At 42.5% G+C, this 20390-nt stretch overlaps 1 long non-coding RNA gene across 5 annotated transcripts in view; it reads right to left on the minus strand.

The window, feature by feature from the left end:
- Positions 1-622: 622 nt before the first annotated feature.
- Positions 623-20390, minus strand: part of LOC115516759 — a 44401-nt gene continuing 24633 nt past the window's right edge. For 2 of the 5 annotated variants that reach the window (XR_003969653.1, XR_003969651.1), the window contains 2 exons: positions 15629-15797; positions 623-3725 (listed from right to left, as the gene is read on the minus strand). This is a non-coding gene — a long non-coding RNA (uncharacterized LOC115516759). Of the gene's footprint in view, positions 3726-15628; positions 15798-17086; positions 17207-20390 lie in introns of all 5 variants that reach the window. The other 3 variants (XR_003969652.1, XR_003969654.1, XR_003969655.1) reach the window with 3 other exon arrangements.

Consider the following 20390-nt stretch of genomic DNA (forward strand, 5'->3'; position numbering starts at 1 on the left):
GATTCAGTGTCTCTCTCTTTCTCTGCATCTCCCTGTCTCTCAAAAATAAATATTTAAAAAAAAATTTTTAAAGTTCACACAGATGGACAACTACTTTCTAAGGCTCCCCTTGCCTAGAGTTTCCAATTCTGTTGCACTGCCGTTACTTATAGACTGTCTGCCAAGGTAATCTTCCAAAAGAAATCAGACTTTGGGCAATAAATAAAGGTTTATTGAGCAAACATGTTGTAAATCTTTGAATAATGCATTTCCTTAGTTTTTTTTTTTTTTTTCATTTTTTCCATTTATTTCTAATCAAAACTTACCTCTCATTCTCCTTCCATCCCCACCAGCACCTTCTTCTTCTCAGACACAGCTGCCGGTCTTTTTTTTTTTTTTTTTTTTTCAAAACTTCCAATTGAGCACCAGAATGAGTTTAGTCTTTTTTTTTTTTAATTTTTATTTTTTTTAGTGTTTATTTACTTTTGAGAGAGACAGAGACAGAGTGGGGGACGGGCAGAGAGAGACGGAGACACAGAGTCCGAAGCAGGCTCCAGGCTCTGAGCTGTCAGCACAGAGCCCGACGCGGGGCTGGAACTCACGAACCATGAGATCATGACCTGAGCTGAAGTCAGATGCTTAATCGACTGAGCCACCCAGGTGCCCCACAGCTGCCAGTCTAGTCCTGAGGTGAATCGGAAGCAGGGGAAACAATGCACTTTACTTAGACACTCAGCTCCCCCAGTCAAGCAAAAGAAACGAAGCCCTTGAGAAAACTGGAGACTGGAGGTATGATAGTAAAACACGCACCTCCTCCTCCTTAGTCACCCCGAAGGCTGCTGCCTGGTCCCAGCTGGCTTGAGGGAGGCCGAGAAGAGGCTGTTCATTTGGCATTTTTTACTTAGACCCAAACGAGAGCAAGAGGGTAGGTTTGAAGACATTATTGTCACTCCAAGCCATCAAACCTCCATCCCAAACACCATTGTCCACTCTGCCAGGCACACCAAGTGATGAGGTGACAAAGGCCGGCATCCCAAGGGAGTTCCCAACCTGATGTCACAAGCAGCTGAGAAACACGCACTGCCGCGGACTGTGCCTCCAAACAGTTACAGGGTGTGGATAAAATTCTGGGGAGCAGAGAGGACATTTCTGTGGGCACTGCTAAGCTCTGAGAACCTGGAAGGGTAAAAAGCAGAGTCCCCAGTCACAAAGAGTCCCAGCAGTTTTTAAGACAATGAAGGCTGGGTACAACAGACTTTAGCAAAGGGGAGAAAGTTTGCAAGAGGAGAAGTGATGCAGTGAAAAGGCAGGGCGGAAAGAACCTACGCCTAGAAAGCAGAGTCATGTCAAAATGGCGCCTGACTGAATAAGCATCCGGGAAAGGCGATGCAAGGGGAATAAAGAGCTCTCCTGTCATAAAAGGAAATGTTTTCTGTAACTCAGGGTACAAGGTCGGGAGACCTGGGATTTTTGATCACCTGGTTTCGAAGATAAGCCAAGCCCCCCATTCAAGAGAAGAGGCAGGCTGGACCTCCTTAGTACCTGGATCCCGAAGAGGCCCCACAGGCCCTGTGGAAGATGTGGAGGCCCGCCACTGTCCTTGAGGAGGTCCCAGTGCTAATAAAGACACAACACAGACTGGCACCCTGTCATGAGAAGTGGCTGGAAGTCAGGCACTCTGGCTGAGAGGCCTTGAGGCAACAATCATGTGAGACACCTTTTATGACTTCTTGTGGGTCTGTCTTCCTTGCCAGACATGGGCTTCTCAAGGACAGAGAACACACCTTTTTTAATCTCTGAATTTTCAGGGCCTAGCCCCTGTGGGCACATGAGAATATTCAATGTTCAATATATGAATTTCCTCAGGATTTTCATGTAATGTACACATTCGACCCTCACAAGATGGGTTTTAAAAATTCCATTGTAAAGTGGAGAACCGGAGAGGCTTGGAGAGATGAAATGCCTTTTCTAAGATGACACAGCTAGGAAATAGCAAAGCCCTGTGTGACCCATCTTCCCAGCAACCTCACCGTTCACCTCCCTCCACCCCCACAACTGCCCCGTGGCATTCCAACCACAGACGGCGCGAGATAGGCCCTCAACGCCCTGTCCTCGTCCTGCCTCGTCTTCGCACACTCAGCAAGCAAGAGTACGAGAAGCTTCTGTGTACGAGAGACTGAACGAGGCACCGCACATACTGCTGTGAATCAAAGTCCCTGCTTGCAGGGAGCTTGCATTCCAGAAAGGAGGCGGAGAGTGAGCAAGAAAGGACATACGTGAACCTCAGCAGGTGACATGAGCTACAAAGAAAACCACTCTCAGTCGTGATCGAGTGTCACAGGGGAAGACAGTGCGACTAGGGATGAGCCGGATACTCAGCAGAAACAGGGAAGGGGTCCTAGGGAAGGGGCATGGGCAGTCTGGAGCCCCGAAACAGGGCCTCTGGAAAATGAGCTCCCCACACTTTCAGCCCCTCCAGAGAAGAAGGATGGTCCTGTGCTGCCACTCAACCCCCCAGCACAGGGACAGGAGTATAGTAGTTATGAGGCTACTTCAGTGGTTCAGGTAGATACCAGTGGCTTGGATCAGGAAGGTAGTGGTGCGAATAGAGAAGGTTAAAAGGATCTGGGGGACACATTTTGGCAGTAGAGTCAAGGGGGGGTTGCTAATGGGGTATATTTGCTCATTATTGTCACTCTGCCCAGTAACCTTCTCCCCTACTGGTCCTCAGGTGTCACTGTTGTTTTTAACAACTTTATTGAGATTGAATTCATATACCATACAATTCACCTATGTGAGTGTATAATTCAAGGGCTTTTCGTATATTCACCAAGTTGTGCAACAATTACAGAATCAATTTCAAAGCACCACCTGAAAAGGAAAGCCTGTGGCCCTCAGCCATAACCCCTCAATGCTCCCATTTCCACCAGATCTAGGCAAACAGTAATCTACTCCCTGTCTCTACAGATTTGCCTATGCTAGATATTTCACCCAAAGGAAATCATACAATATTTGATGCTTTGTGACTGCCTTCTTTCACTCAGCATAACGTTCTCAAGCTTCATGCACGTTGTAGTATGCATCAGTACTTTTTTCCTCTTTAACGTCAAAGAACATTCCAGGGTACGGACACCACATTTAATTTATCCATTCATCACGGGAGGGACATTTGAGCTGTTTTCATTTTGCAGCTATAATGAGTAATACTGTTCTGAACATTCACGTACAAGTTGTGTGTGTGTGTGTGTGTGTGTGTGTGTGAACCTGTATTTTCATTTCTCTTGGGTGCCGACCGAGGAGTGGAATTGCTGGGTCACGTGGTAACTCTGTGTTTCACCTTCGGAGGAAATGCCAGACTGTCCTCCAAAGTGGCTGCACTGTTTTACGTTCCCACCAGCAGTGTGTGAGTGTTCTCTGGTGTCACTTTAAAGCATTTCCCCACCTCTTTTTCCTGGAGTGTCACCCAGGAGGCGTTAGATGCTTCTTCCATTCTCACCAATACTCTGTGCAAATCCCGATGGCACTTCTTTGCATGCTGTGCCGTCTTCACTAATTTTCTTAGCTCTCTGTGGCCGTCTTTAACAGGGACTGTCTCTTTCACCTCTTCATTCCCAACGTCTAATTCCTGGCACATGGCTGGTTTCCAGCCTCCTCCACGACTGGGTCAAAGAGGCAGTCCGGATTCATTGGAACACTCCCAGATAATTTGGAGCCAGTCAACAACAGGTCTGAAGTCTTCAGGGACACTGAAAAAAGATCAAAGCAAAATCTGAAAGCAAGCTGCTACAGAGCTGAGGCTACAGGGAAAAGATTATCTGCTTCTATAGCTGCCTTCCGACAGATGTTATAAATGAGTAATTTATAAATGTGCAATTTACAGGATATCTACAACAGTGCCCAGAATGCTGATTCAGGGAGAACAGGGTGAGTAATGAGATTTTTATGGGACATTGTGTGCAGGTTTGTTTGGGATACGTAGTATTGGTTTCTCAGCAATCACTAATGGCTTCCCTGACCCCTCCCAATCCCTGGGGCAGAAAAATATGAATTCAGACAGTATCCAAATAATACCATTTAAATAATTATTTCATAACTGACACGGCATACTCTTTGGACATGATCACATGACCTTTCTTTTTTTTTTTTTTTTCTTCCTGGCAGTCCCAATAAACCCAGATGGGCAAACGATCCCTTAGGAAACTATTGGTGTTTCAGAAAATCTATTTCGCTTCCACGGCTTGGCTCTACGTCCATTTCTACGTCTCTTCATTTATGAGGCCACATTTGCGTGAAAACAAGATCCTTGTTTTATCCAAAAGACATTCTTAGGCTTAGGGTTTCCTGAGACTCTTCTTATTATAGAGATGATCTTGGAGCTGATGTGAAGCTCAGAACAGAATAACTCATCAGAAATAAATAGATCAGTAAATAAGCTGAGGGGCCGGGGCCAGTTCCACCACAAAGTCACAATGGAAACCTCATTGCTACGTAACATTTTTTTCATGTGTCACCAAAGGGTTGAACAGAAGAACAGTTCCCAGTATAGGGTTCTAGGGTGGTAGAGCTCCTTGAAATAGGATTTGGGGTTTTTAAAACTTTACAGAAAGCACAAACATGCCACGCAAAGGCCACCGAAATATCTGAAACAACATCTAACAGTCTCAACTTATTTCTCATAAACCTAATTTTTTCCCCACCAAATCCACTTTGTCCCAGTCCATCCACCCACACTTCATGAAACAATCCTTGACGTCACTGTTCAAGCCAAAAATCCAACCATCGTCTTTGATTTCTCTCTGGCCTTTATTCCCCGCACCTGATTTGTCAGGAAGTCCTATCAGTTTTCCTCCCAAAACACATCCAACCATTTCTCTCCATTTCCACTCTCTCTGCACCAGCCTAAGCCACTATTCTCTCTTCCCTGGCCAAGCTCTTAACTTCCAGACAGTCTCCCTGCCCTTAGGGGATACATTACCCCATGACAATCCACTCTCCTCGCTCCAGCCTTGGCTGCACTGCTTCAAACCCAGTCATTCCTTCTACCTTAGGCTTGAAACCCTCCTCTCTACGGTAGCCTGCAACCCCTCCCTCCCAAACCCGCCCCCTGCCTATCCCCCATCCTTGTTTTCCATCCTCACTGGCCTTCTTTCTATTGCTAAAGTTCCCAAGCTCTTTCTCTCCTCCAGGCTGTATCAGCTGTACCCCCTTCCTGAATGTTTGCTGCAGAGCATAAAGGGCTGACCTCATCTTTTGGCTCTCAGCCTCTGATGCCACTTTCTCTCAGGGTCTTTCACTCCATCCAGCTCCTATCGCTTCTTGGATCTAAAACCAGTAGAGTCACACTATCTAACGTCATCGCCATCACCCTCTCACAGCCCTTACCTCCATTTCCTTTACTACTCTCTGAAATTAAATTCGATATTCTTTGTTAAATAAATATGTTTTTTTTTTATTTTTTGCTTACTATTATTTTATACTAGAGTAGTGCCTGGTCAAAAGTGCTTTCAACTGGGTGTTTTAGCACTGATTATCTTGGGCAGATCTAAACTCTGATTGGCAGTAACATATGACTTTGATCCTTGGGAAGGAGAAAAAAAAATACTTGATAATAATAATCACGGTGATGACAGCTAAAATTTATGGATCCCTTACTGAGTGCCAGGCATTGCAATAAATATTTCATGGGCAAACCTCATTTAACGCTCACAACAAACCTGTTACATAAATACTTTATTATGTACTACTATGCTCACTTGATAGGTGAAACAATTTGAGCACACAGAGACCCAACTAAGCGCCTATGGACATCATGAAGAAAGGCTAGAGGACCAGACCTGGAGCCCATGTTGTCTGAACCTGAAGTTCCTGATCGTCATCGCTGTAGTATTCTGAGTCTCTTAATGGCTGCAATTTAACCAACTTTTTCTCTTAGAATTAAGTTTCTAGATAATAAAAATGTCTGTCTGAAAAAAGTTCAGATGTATTTTAGGACTATTTACAAGTGCCATAGGAACCCAGCTGGTCCCACACTGGGGCTCCTTATCCAACATGGCACATAACTGATCTGTTAGCACCCCAAGTTTCAGATACCAACCAACTTGGCAGCCACCATGTTGCTAATTTGTTCGTTTCCAATGAGACAACAGCTGTCAAGTGGATGTGATAGGGATGTTTGGGGATCAAGCCATTCTCTCTCTGCAGACAAATCCACACAGGGAGTAAGACCATGAGCAGAAGTTGACTTGCCAAAGATCAAATGTGGCGAAGGGTGAGTATAAAGATGATAATGGCTGATGCTCCTGATTCCTCGGGGACAGGGGCTGGGGGTGGAGTCTCTCTCCTGCACAACGGACCTGGACAGGCACTGCCTCTCTTCAACTTCTTTCTGCAAAGCCTTTTCTTCCTTTGCCTGCATCGGTGCCTACAGTCCATTCATCATTGTCTTAGCCTAGAAAACATTTTATTTCTAAGATGACTTTGCACTTTTTCACACTGATCTAAGTCAGTGTTATAGCTTAACCCAGAGGACGACCTTACCGATTTTGACTCCTTGCGAGGCGCCTTGTGGACCCTGTATTCTATCTACAAGAGAGGATTGGTTGATCCAAAATGGGATGGGAAGGAGGGGCAGTGGAAAGCTCTCAGCTGGTGATCGGAGCGCCTTCTCATACTCCATCCCAAGCCTTACGTGAGCAGGGGGAAAAAATGTTTCTTTCCCTTTCCCCTGTTTTCCCTTCAGAGCTTTCAGTATGACACCAGCAATAAGGCATCCTGTACTCATAATTCTGTCTTAACTCATCATTTACGACAGCTGATCTTACAACCTTCCCTGCTTGTATCATAACGAAGAGAAAAATTGATAGGCAGTTAGGGCAAAGGTTTTGCCAACTGCTATTGCTTTTACCCCAGGATTGCCTGGAAGCATGCTTTTTCCTTTCACTTCTCTCCCTAACCCATCACGTGAGTTAAAAGCCATAGGGAACCTGGCAGAAACATCTCAGGCAAGGTTCTGATTTTCAGGAAGTCCCAGAGCCCTGTCTTTGGGATAGCCTTGGGGTAAGTGTTCTCTGTCCCATTGTGATCAGGGAACATTTTCTTGGTAGTGGCAATGCATGGAGAAACAAAATCTTGGAAAAGAGGTTACCCTCTGAGAATTAAACTAGTAAAATACACGGTGTCATTGTGATTAGCCATCTGTGAGCATAAAGCAAAAGACAGCCTGTAAATGTGTCACTGAAGAATTTGCAGACACCCAAACCTCCAATAAAGATGATGGGAATAATCTCAGGGAGATGAGTCTGGAACTTGACAGCAATTTCGAAAGCAGGAAACTAATCAACTGCGATGTATTTTGGCTCAGAAAAGCTTGGGGAGGCGGTGAAACTACCACTCCAAAGAGCATTTGACACGTGCTCCCCAAGAGCACTGCCATCCTGAGCCTAGGGGAGAGTGAGCCCCAGGATAAAACGCCCTGCATCTTCCTAGAGTGTCAATTCTACCCAAAGATCTCGGGGAAATTATTTTAAAATAAACGTGAAAGTTTTATAGAGTAGGTAACGGGAGGGAACATTTTATGAACCTGAAGTTTACGACTGACAAGAAGAGAAGATTTTTCTGCTTTGCCCCAAGTCTTGTCTGCACGCAGGTAAGAAAGCCCTGCCTAAAATATCCACCCGCTTGTTATTTTTACTGTTTAAGACTGCCACAGAGTCACTCCTTCTCTCATTCATTCTCTAACACTGACCAGAATTGTAAGATCCAGAGCAAACACTCTCAGCTGGCCCAAGTCACGAGCCAAGTCCTCGCCTAAAATTTCAATGTGGTATATCAATCAGGGTCCGGTCAGAAGTAACCACACCAGTAATTTGAACAGTGAGGACTTCATATAAAGAACTGTTCACTAGTAACAGGGGGTTGATGCCTATGGGCTAAGGAGCATAAGGAAGCAGGAGTGGACCTGTGGCCCATCTGGCCGTGCCCGTTCATTTGTGTGCCGTCTGTGGCTGTTTTCTCACTACAACATTCCATTGAGTAATACAGACCCCATGGCCCGTGAAGCCTAAAATATTTACTTGCTGGCTCTTTCCAGAAAAGTTTTGCACACCCTTGCTCTAAAAAATACAAGACCAGCAGATAAGGGAGACAGCCACTACATCTAGGGCTGAGACAGAGCACCCCAAAAAGAGAAAAATCTGAGAAAAAATATCCCACTACACCAGGCTGAGATTCAGATCCCATTTGAGAAGTTGTGACTGGGGCCCACTGGATAGCAAGAAATTCACTGAAGTGCCATAGGCCCGTGCTGGCAAGTTGAAAACTTCCTGTTGGGCCGTGATGGGACTCACTGGGAAGCCCCCATTAGGAGGCCCCCAAGACTCACTAGGAATTCACAGATGGGTGTCTGTGAAACTCACTGAAGTGTTTGTGTCATGGCTGCCCCATATGCCTTTGGCAGCCTCACGCCACAGGAGCCGGAGATAAAAGAACAGGGGAACCAGGAAGAGAAACTCCTTCCCCCTGCAGTGTCCCTCCAAAGTCCCCTATTGATGAAGCCTAGTATCAAGCCATCTGGTAAACCAGAAATGTTTACAGGATACAGCTCCAGTATCAGAAACAGGGCAAAGAAGCGTGCGTTGGGAGCTGAGAACCAACAAATTGGGTGCCAGTATGTATGTAATTTATTAAAAAGAACGACAGTTTCATAACATGTTGATTATTGCTATTGCTAGATTAAAAGGTTCTAGAATTTTTGAAATTCGCCTTAGGTTAAAATGCAAGTATAACTCTTCCCTCTCTCGAAAACCACTAAAATGGCAGCAAAAGATGTTTTGTTCTGTTTTGTTTTGTTTTTAGTATAAAACTCTAACGAATAAAGACAGTAGGAGGCACACTTAAAGAAATTTTCATAATTCCACAAATTTTAGGAAGACAGAAAGCAGATGGAGAGAGGCACAGTGAGTGACATACAAGGGTGGCAGCCTGCAGAGGGGATGTGAGCCAGTTCCTCCCACAGGACCTTGAAAAGAACAGAATTTGAAGGAAACAGGCATCATCAAACTTAGGGATGTGGAACAGGGCCGAAAACATGGTACATTAGTTTGCTTGGGCTACCATAACAAAGTACCGCAGACGAGGGGCTTAAACAACAAGAAATATATTTTCTCACAGTTCTGGCATTTAGAAGTCCAAGATCAAGGTGTCAGCAGAATCAGTTTCTTCTGAGATCACTTCCTTGGCTTGTGAATGGACGTCTTCTGCCTGTGGCTTCACATAGTTTTCCCTCTGTAATTGCCTGTGTCCAAATTTCCTCTTCTTATAAGGATACTAGTCATATTGGATTAGGGCCACTCTGATGACTTCATTTTAATTGGATTACCTCTTTAAAACTGTCTCCAAATATAATCACATTCTGAGGTACTTCAACACATAGATTTGGGGGACACACAGTTCAGCCCATAAAGAGTCAAAAGTCCCTTTGTGGAAGGGTTGGCTCCTTGCCTCCTCCTTCACCTCATGAAGCCCCCCATCACATACGCACATGCACACACACACACACACACACACACACACAAACACACACACAGGACCCATGGTTCATTCTCAGGAAAAGACAAACAGGAAACTCAGGACATTAGTCAAAATCCAGGAAAGAGAGAGGTCAACAGTTGAAAACAGAAGTTTAAGTGAAATTTCTACTTCTAGAAATAGCCCTTATAGGTGGAAGATTTGAAAAGTCTTCTTTTGGAAAAATTACAATCCCCAAATAAAAAGCTGCCAGATACTGATATCAGCTCTACAGGTAGCATCCAATCCCAGTATCTTGAAAATTACTTATGAATATGTCCAGTCCCCACTTTCAGCACTTCTAATCAGCTTTTAGTCATCACTATTAAATGTGAAGAGACAATCAGACATTTGGAAAAGTCATCCAACATGAAAAGAACCCAAAACATGGCAACAACTTTCAACATTTGGAAAGAACCCAAAATACCACAACTGAAAGAAAAAGGAGGAAGGGGAGGAGTAAGGAAGAAAAGAAAACTATGAGGTTAGTCAATAAGGCAGAAAGAATGAAAGTGGAGAGATAAGAAGAGATGAGGCAAATATAAGAGGAAGATGGGATGCTACATAGACAAGTGTTGGGGAACAAACTGGAAAATTGTTGGTCAAAATAAAAAATGTAACACTGAGGCACCTGGGTGGCCCGGTCAGTTAAGCATCCACCACTTGATTTCAGCTCAGATCCTGATCTCAGCATCGTGAGATAGAGCCCCACGTTGGGCTCCACGCTGAGCATGGAGACTGCTTAGGATTCTCTCTCTCCCTCTCTCTCTCTACACCCCCCACTCTTAAAAAAGTAACAACGAGTTTGGTAGATAAAAACTAAGAAACATTTTGGTAAGTAGAGCAAATAAAATCAAAAGAACTGTGAAGAGAAAAGATAAGAAACTTAGAGTATTGGCCCAGGAAACTCAACAATAGATTAATAAAATAGAAGGGAAAATGGAGAGAAAGCTATTTTCATATTCATACCAGAGAATATTTTCCAGGGCCAAAGGATATGAGATTCTCCAGACTGAAAGAACAATACACCATGTCCAGCACAGCAAACGATAAAAAGCAAGCACATAGGCTCTTCATTAAGAAATATCAGAGCACCAGAAAGTAAAAGAAGCAAATCTTGTAAATTTCCTTGGGGTTGGGAGGAAAGGTCATTGACAAAGTGTATGGAATGAAATAATATCAGACTTCTTAACAACAAATCTGATGATTAGAAAGCAATGGAAAAAATAGTTTCAAAATTATGAGGCAAAATGATTTGCAACCTACCATTATATACCCAAATGATCAACTAAGTATGAAGGTAGATCAGAAACAAAAAGGCAATATTTTAAACACATAATTATCACTATGAACAACTTCCCACGAGTATAGGAGCATGTGCTCCCTCCTTCAAGTGAGGGGGCAAATGCAGAATGAGTTGGAAACAGTGGATGCAACACAAAGACACAAAAAAGGAAATCCATGATGAGAGCAGCAGGCCTGAGAAGCAACTGTCCAAATGGAAACCAAGAGAGGAAGCATTTGGAGAGAGGAACCCAGGGAAAAAGAATTAGTTGATAGGTTATTTTGTTTATTTGACCATTTGGAAAATAATATTAATGGATGTGTAAGAAAATACAATGCAGCATGAAAAATATTAAATAGAAGCGCACACACACAAAAATAAGCAAATAAAAAATGAGGAAAATACTAACTCTAGGAAAAAACAATATGTACAAGAAAGAAGATAGAACTATGACACAGTTCTTGGTTATTAATATTTTTCATAGTCATAATAATGTCAATCCTGACTGCTGATTTGATCAAAAATACTTTATATCATTCAAATAGAGCGTAGGAAGAGAAGGTGGGCAGGATGGGGGGGGGTGTAGAAGAATGAGAGTTAAACCTTCGCCCATTGTAACAGAATATCCGTCCTTAACACCTAAAGTTAATAATTTAATAAATGATAAAGCAAGCGTTTTATTTAGAAATAAGAAGGTAACACCTTGGTTTGTAAGCATAATTCATTCTGGAAATATGCTTGTAATCCAAAGCACTTGTATTTCAAAGTGAATTTCCCATAAGAAATAGTGGAAACTCTCATGATTCGTTCCATAACCCAAAAATATTCATATAAAAATGATTACAATACTGTAATATAATACAAAATAATAAATAAAATACAAAATATAAAGAGAAATAAACAAATTAACCTGCACTTACCTTTGAAAACCTTCATGGCTGGTGTGAGGGAGACGAGAGAGGAGGGTTATCGTGCAGGACGACTTTCACTATCACTAGCAGAATCACTCCTGGCTCACTGGAATCTTTTTCTTTTTGTGAAACTTTAACAAGAAACCTATTCACTGACACTTGCTTTTAACCCCTTTTGAGGGTTTTGCGGAAAGGTGACATTGCATCGACGATCACCCACAATCCCACAGCAAGAGAGAGAAGAGCCATTGGCTCGGTTGTGATCATGTGATGTTCGGCGTCACGTACTACTCGTGTTGCAAGACAGCTCTCGTTTATAGAGCTAAAATACATTAGAAATGTTTGCTTGTGTTGCAGAACACCCAGAACAAGTTACTCACAATCCAAGGTTCTACTGTATAAGAAAGCAAGAGCTGGAAGAGTTGAAAATGGTTGCCTGCAAGGAGTTGGACAATTGGTTGGAACAATTAGTTGAGGACTTCTGTTTTGCATTTTGATCCATTGAATATTTGAGTTTCAAACTAGCGCATGCATTACTTCATTAAAAACTGAATTGAAGAAGCGAAGAATCGAGCTAGAATGTTGGAGTGGGAGATGACAGGCAGTTGATGCACCTTTGGAACCTTAAAAATACTGGAGTGGATAGCAGACTTCCTGCAGGTCAGTGGAAAGGGGGATCATACTATTTTAGCTGTATGTGAAAGGAAAATATGAGGCCAGCAGACTGAAGGACTTAAGAATAATCAGGTTAAAAGCAGAACCCAGAATTCACAAACTTTAATAAATCCTAGGGCCCTTTATGGCTTAATCTTTGCAGACTAGTAATCGAAAGTAGTTCAAAAGTAATTCCATTCAAAAAAAGCATGAAAGGAAATTCAATTCATAATCTAACACAGCCATTTTGAAAACCCTCCCTCCTGTCTTCACTTCTCTTGCTCTCTTTAACCACGGTTTCGGATATTGCGAGTCAAACCCTCTCTCTGCAACACCACGCGCTCTTGATCCTGAAGATGGATTTGGCTGCTCTCCTTTTTCTGTCTGAGGTCTGTCCCTTCTCACGTATTCTTTCAGTTTTAAATTTGCTAAGCAGGCTGACAAGACCTTTTCTGTAGCTAGCAGGACTGGGGGAGAGAGAACACCATAACAAAGTATCAAACCTTGTCCTTATTCCCACACATAGAATTTTCTGGGTTAATGGGGTGCCTGGGTGGCTCAGTCAGTTAAGCGGCAGACTTCAGCTCAGGTCATGATCTCGTGGTCCGTGAGTTCGAGCCCCACGTCGGGCTCTGTGCTGACAGCTTAGAGCCTGGAGCTTGTTTCAGATTCTGTGTCTCCCTCTCTCTGACCCTCCCCCGTTCATGCTCTGTCTCTCTCTGTCTCAAAAATAAATAAATGTAAAAAAAAATTTTTTTTTAAAAAAGAATTTTCTGGGTTAAAATTGAAGGCGTGGAGAGACATTTCTCACCACGTTGCCCTTTCTTTAGGTTATTTCTCCAAAGGACTGCCTCAGTATGCCTTCACTTCTGGGGTGAGCTGGTGAGACATTGAGGAGAGAAAAGAGAAATCCAAACATGTGTGCATGAGTGATTTACCCAGACCTCTGGGCTCAAATAGTCTCTACAATACAAGCTCCTTGAGGGCAAGGATTTCTGATTGCTTTGTTCCCTGCTGTATCCCCAGTGTCTCAAACAGAGCCCTCCCTGAACTAGGTGCTCAGTAAGTTGCCTAGAACTTGAACATCCAGCAGCTAGCATCTTAGTGATGTCAACACCAGTCTTTCTAGGTCTCACCAAGCAGGTACCTTCTCCCTGCAATGATCTGGCATCGACGCAAGTGTTTAAAAGGTGGCATTTCTATTGTAACTGGAGGGCCAGGCTCTTCCTCAGCCCCATAAGCTGGTTGATATACGGCCATTCCCCAGCACATTGTTAATACACTAAGACAATCTGGTTTCTGAGCATGCACTGCCAGCCACTTGACCTCAAACGAGGGTGAATTCACCTAGGAAACGCCACTCAAGAGGACCCTCGCAATTGCCAGCCTCCCCTGGTGATATCCCCAGCTTAATCTATAGCCTAGTATTGCAGAACTGGGACAATGGGCTGGGAACCATGAGATGCAGAACCAAAAACCAAACACAGAACCCCCTCACTCTGGCAAGCATGGGATTTAACAGGCAGACCTGGCGGAGCTTCAGGGGAATTACCCTGAGAACACACAGTCCTTTAGGTCATTTCCCAGAGCTACTGAGCGATCGGCACATGGGAGGAACCAAGGGACCCCGTGTCACCGGGAGCGAGTCAGCCAACATGGGTAGCTTTGGTAAGACTCAACTAGATATGACCCTTAAGGACATATAAAAATGACAGAGGGGATTTTTCAGTGCATCTCTGTACAGATGCAGATGACCCACAGATGCACCTGGAAACAACCTCTTCAACACCGCGTTCCCTGCCTCTACCCTGGGATGACTCCACTTTGCTTCCCAAGGGTAGAGAGCACACGATGTCCCCCAGAGAGGAAAAGCAGAGGGAAAGAATTTCCCATTTTAACCTGGTCTCCTTTGTTATTTTAGGGCCTACTGTCATCGAAGCCATTTCAAAAATCTGAAAAGAAGTTTTATTTTCAAATTCATAATGTTGACCAAAGAGACTTGCCTTTATTATGCTCATAAATCATTCATACCTCCTTAATAGCAAAGAAATTATTTTTAATTTTTAGAATACTTTTTTCCTCTTTCTTCCCAACACAAGAGGAAATGAGAATAATATTTTATGTTAATAGGAACAAAATGTTCAAAATGTATGCACTGTATAGAAATCTTATAAAATGTTTCATTGGAAACATTTTTTAAGCAACAAAGGAAATGAAACACAAAAAGCCACATTAAAAGCACATTGATGATTTTTACTTTAACGAGGAAACTGAGTGAAGTAGATTAGGGGAGGGTAGATGGGAGCCCTGAGAGAAAATTATGTTCCTCGGGACTCGTGGGGTTAGGGGCTGTCCCAGATCCCAACGGGAAGCCCAGCCCAGCTCTCAGGGGCACTCTCTGCTGGTCAGCCCCTTCCAGAGGTCAGAAAAGCTTCCCTGAGCAAGGTCAAAGCTCAGCCTCCAGGGACTGAGGCAGGTCCTGCAATACAGGACCATTTCTCTCTGCCAGAAGGATGTCAGTACACTCCCTGGACCAGACAACTGCTCCAATCATAACCTAGAAACTCCCTGGGATCCACCGAAGGGTTAATGGTGAGAGGCAGGGAGAAGTTAATAGCAAAGAATAAAGGGCACTGGCAACCCATCAGAACCCACAGCATCAAGGACAGTACGGGTGGGAAACAAGATTCAGAGGGTAGAAAGTCATTTCTTTGGCACTGACCAAATGGCACGTGGTTTTGGCAACTGTGCCGGAGAATGCAAAGGTGCATGCATTGCAGCGAGAGCGTCTGCGTGCGGTGGCTCAGTGGTCTGAGACAACCAGGCTTCCCAGCTTCCAGAGAGATTTACGACCCGCATTTTCGGATTACAGCACCTTTCTGTAGGAACAGCCACACTGAGTCCTAAAGGCAAAGCTGAGGGGGCCCTGGAGCAAAGCAGGCAGGACCTTGCCACACAAGGCAGGGCAAACTAAACAAGCAGCTGCCCCTGGGTGCGAACAAGAGATGGAGGCAAGCCCCCTCCTGCCCACCCACCCCGTCAAAATACCACTCACAAGTTACTAACACTAAAATATCCTAAATGCTTTGAATTAGTCTCATCCTTGTTAAAATGCTTTCTAAGACATTTACAGCTTATGCACTAAACAAATCATTTTTTTTTAAAGCAGATTCTGATCAATGAGAAAGGGGAACGAAGGGAGAGGAAAATGTGTATTTGAGGACCCACCACCTACCAGTTACTTTCCTGGTGTTTTTCAGCTTTACCTCATGTAAGTCTCACAATAGCTGCTCCGCGTAGGTATTAGGTTATTTTTTTTGTTGTTTGCCAGCTTCGTTGGTTCTCCATGCAATCATCTTCTGCCCTGTTGAATGCATCACCCAGGCTCCCGTTTCTGGTAAGGACTGGCCCACGGGAGACACAAGACAGGAAGAGAGAGAGAACAACGTATTTCTTCCCCATTCCCTCCATGTTTTCAAGCTGCATTTCTGTCTGCAGCTGTTTTCCATTACAGGCTCTTTAATATGTGACTCTTAGGCTATTGCTTGCATTACTCTGATAAAAATTAATTTTCAGAGGGGCATCCGGGTGGCTCAGTCCGTTAAGTGTCCGACTTCAGCTCCGGTCATGATCTCGCATCTGGTGGGTTGGAGCCCCACGTCAGGCTCTATGCTGACAGCTCAGAGCCTGGAGATTCAGATTCTGTGACTCCCTCCCTGTCTGCCCCTCCCCTGCTTGCACTCCATCTCTCTCTGTCTCTCAAAAATAAACAAACTTTTTTATTAAAAAAGATTTTTTAATTAATTTTCAGAAATGAAGAATTAGGCTACAGGGAAGAGGTTGGAGAGAGAGGTGACAGATAGCTACATGGGAGCACTCCCTGTGGAACCTTGAAAATCAGAAGGCTTGTGGGAGACGACCCTACATGACACACAGGCTCCTCAATCCAGAACCACAGGTAACCCAGGCTGGTGGCAAATGTCTTCCAACTTTCTATGTAGTAGGGCAGTTTCCCTGTCTTCTTGGTTGGGGCAGTTGTGATCTCTTCTTTTCATTCAAAAAGAGATACACCGGATCAACCTATAAGCCAAAGAGCCCCTTCACTGTCTTCTTCCAGGAAAAGTAGATAGTTTTCTGATAAATAGGAAGTCTGTGTCCAGCCCTGATATCTGGGGTCCATTCAGATCCCATCTCCACCATGACTCACGTTAGACTACAAATGGTCTGGTGAAATAGAAATGATGATCTGTGCCTACTTGTCTCTTTGTTCCTACTACAACAGGAAAAATAAAAATAAAAACATAGCCAAGTCATTGCTTGGTTCGTTAATACAATTAAATTTAAAAGAACACTAAACACAGATTTTTAGCGTCCATGTGGAAATAGTACAAAGTCAACATACCACATAACTAATGACAAGAACATCTACTGTCTTTGTATTCCCTGACTTTATTACCTAAAGTATGTTATAGTCAAAGAGGACAGTTCACATAAACTATAATTTTCCATTTATTACACTCCTTTTGTTTTGAATTTGAGAGGCCTGATGTTTGAGACATGCTCTTTGACATCCATAAATAAAGACCTTTTTTAGCCACCGAGCTCCTCTGACATTAACAGAGCAGCTGTTAATCTGAAAAAAATTGGCCCCTTTGAGGAAGCCATCAGAATTTTACTGTGCAAAAATCAATACCTGTGAACAGGAGCTCTGGCGTGCAGTGAACCAGCAAGGAGACATTTCACAGGAGTAACAGTCCTTCCCCAGCTGGGACTGGCCAATGCCCTGACCTTCTGGTAGGCAAGATAAACCTGGCTAGAAAGTAAAATTCTATCATCAAGAAAAGAAACAGCAACACATTCACAACTTTGCTTGAAGAGTGGAACTTCAGTCAAGAAGGATCGCATATCTCATCACTCTATCTATAGGAAGCTTAAGAATAAAGCCTACATATGTTGTGCTGTGTAAATAAAAGAAATTCGATATATCTTTTTTTCCTAATAAAGCAGGTTTATTAAAGGTGCAGAGTATAATGCCATCAAATAAGCTAGAGTAGGTGCAATTACATTGAGCCAGAAATTTCTAAGAAAGCACTTAAATAAATGAAGCTCAGAAATAATTAAGGTTCCTAATGATAACCCAGTGACCCAGAGACACCACACGATCTGAAAGAGCTTTCTATCTCAACTTCTTTCCTGTAGAGTTTTCCTGCTGAGTTTGTTATAGCATACCAGTTCTTGATGGAGTCATAATTCTCTGACAGTAGGCATAATCTCACTGCTATAGCAAACAGAATGTTAATAATCTGTGCAACTAATTCTTTGTTTTTTTTCTTTATTTCAAAGTTTATTTAGGGAGATAGAGAGAGCGCACAAACAGGAGAGGGGCAGAGAGAGAGGGAGAGAGAGAGAACCCCAAGGAGGCTCCATACTGTCAGCATGGAGTCCAGTGTGGGGCTCGAACTCACAAACCCCAAGATCACAGCCTGAGCCAAAACTAAGAGCTAGATGCTTAACCAACTGAGCCATCCAGGTGCCCCTGTGTAATTTTCTTGATCTAGGTTTGTGAAACTTTACTTTCCAAAATTTAGGTGAATAAGTTACAGAATAACAGAGCCAAGTTAAATCACTCCCCATGGGCATCAATCAACCTCCTGTATGGTTCTATAGCATCCGAATTGTAATGGTTAATTTTCTGTGTCAACTTGACTGGGTCATGCTGTTCCCAAATAGTTGGTTAAATATTATGTCTGGGTATGTCTCTGAGGATGTTTCTAAGGAGACTGGAATTTGAATTGGTAGACTAAGTAGATTGCCCTCCCCATATGGTGGGGGGCGGGGGATATCATCCAGTCCATTGAGGACCTGGATAGAACAAAAGGGTGGAAGAAAGGGAAATCGTCTCTCTCTCTCTCTCTCTCTGAGCTGGACATGGCCTTCTCTTGCCCTTGTACTGGGACTTATACCATTGGCACTCTTGGTTGTCAGAACTTTGGGACTGAGCTGTAACTTACACTATCTGCTTTCTTAGGACTCCAGCTTGCAGATGGCAGATCATCAGACTTCTCAGCCTTCATGACCATCACATGAGCCAACTGGCCATTACTAATATATATTAACATATATTAATTATATATTATGTCATTATAATATTTATTTAAATTATATTTAAATTATTAATTAAAATTAATATATTATTATGATATAAAATATATTAATTATATGTAATATATTACATAATATAATAAATGTTAATTTTATATACTATAATTATATAATTTATATAACATATACAATTTATATAATTATATAATTATATTACACCTTAATTTATTAATGTATGTAATATGATATATAAAATGTGAAATATGATAAATCATATATAGTATCTGTAATATGATAAACAATATAATCAATGTATATTAAATAATTATATTAATTATATATTAATTAATATACATATAATAATGCTAGCTAACGGTTGCCAAATACTCTGCATTGGCATTATCATGTCAAGTTCACAGGCATTATCTCAGTTAAGCCTTATAGAATTCCTTACAAGGGAGAAGGATTATTATTATCCTCACTTGTAAATTCAACATTCCATATATATTTATTGAGCATTTACTGTGTTCCAGACACTGACCAGAGTTTATAGCTGTGAACCCATCTGACCTGGAGCCTATTTTCTCCTGCAAAGCATACACTACATAAGTAAACCAACAGGTAAACAAGGTGATTCAGGCAGTAAAAGTTTTCATAAAGACAATAAAATGACATCATGGGAATAAGAGTGACCATGGCAGCCAGGGAGTAACTGGGGAAAGGCCCTTTGAGAAATGGTACTTGAGCAGAAGCCGAAGGTGGAAGAGTAGTTACCCATGTGAAGGTTCTGGAAAGTTGGCTGATCGGTCTCATCTGGCCTTATGAGTGTTTCAGGGAGGGTGAAATCTCCAATATCAACCAAAACTTCAGGGCTCCAACACACTTCACACCCACCACCTTGTTAGTCTCTATACCCCCAAAGGGTTTTATTTCTCTGAAATTTGTATCCACTGGACTGTGTATTTACATATCTTTCTCATGCTCCTCCTCTCTGGTGATGCATAGGCAATTACATGCTACAATCCCAAAGGCTGTTTTTATTATAATTACATTTTTTCCAGTATCTACCATTTTCATTCTAACCCACGCAGGTTATAGCTACTGTGTGTTATCAGAAACAGCTGTTTGGCTCTTTTCAACTATTCTGAACAGACTGAGAAGGAACAGAAGCATAAAGGTACTTCTGACGAATACAGAACACACACACACACACACACACAAGATCAGAGTTAGCACTAAACCTAAGCAAATCTGGAATAGCATTCACCAGTTTCATAAATACCAGAAATACCCACATGCTTTTTGTTTAGCATGATATATTTTTTCAAGAAAGATGCTTTAAATTTTCCATTTCATGCCAAGGTAGGTTTTATGCCTCGGTAATGTACAACATATGGATCTTATGACATTATGCATTATTTGCATCCCAATAAAACAGCTCATTAATCAAATGGCCTATTGTAACCTCCAGCCGCAGAAACCACAAAACACACCCAAGAAGGAGGGTCATTTTTAACTCAGAATGTCTCCTTTTAAAATAATATTTGTCTGATCATGTTAAACAGTGGTCAAATGTGCAAGAGATTGTTAGTGTATTAGGAAAGAGATGGTAATAAGGACGAAGCCAGCCCTAAAACACACACACAGTGAATTTCTTCCCTGACTTTGGGCCATGTGTTTTGCTTTCCTCCAGTTGATTCTGAATGGTGTTTTCTTATGAGGTCAAAACAAGGTCTTTTTGTAGCAACCAACATTTAGCTATAATAATGTACAGCTAAATTAGGAGCAGGTCAATCGTTGAAGAGTTCATTAGAGAAGTAAATTGGAATTTTACACCCACACCAACGATTGCAAACTCACCAAACCTAATGAAATATGCAAACAGGACTATAAGC

The sequence above is a fragment of the Lynx canadensis genome, chromosome B3, assembly GCF_007474595.2.
Source record: "Lynx canadensis isolate LIC74 chromosome B3, mLynCan4.pri.v2, whole genome shotgun sequence".
NCBI classification, from domain to species: Eukaryota; Metazoa; Chordata; class Mammalia; order Carnivora; family Felidae; genus Lynx; species Lynx canadensis.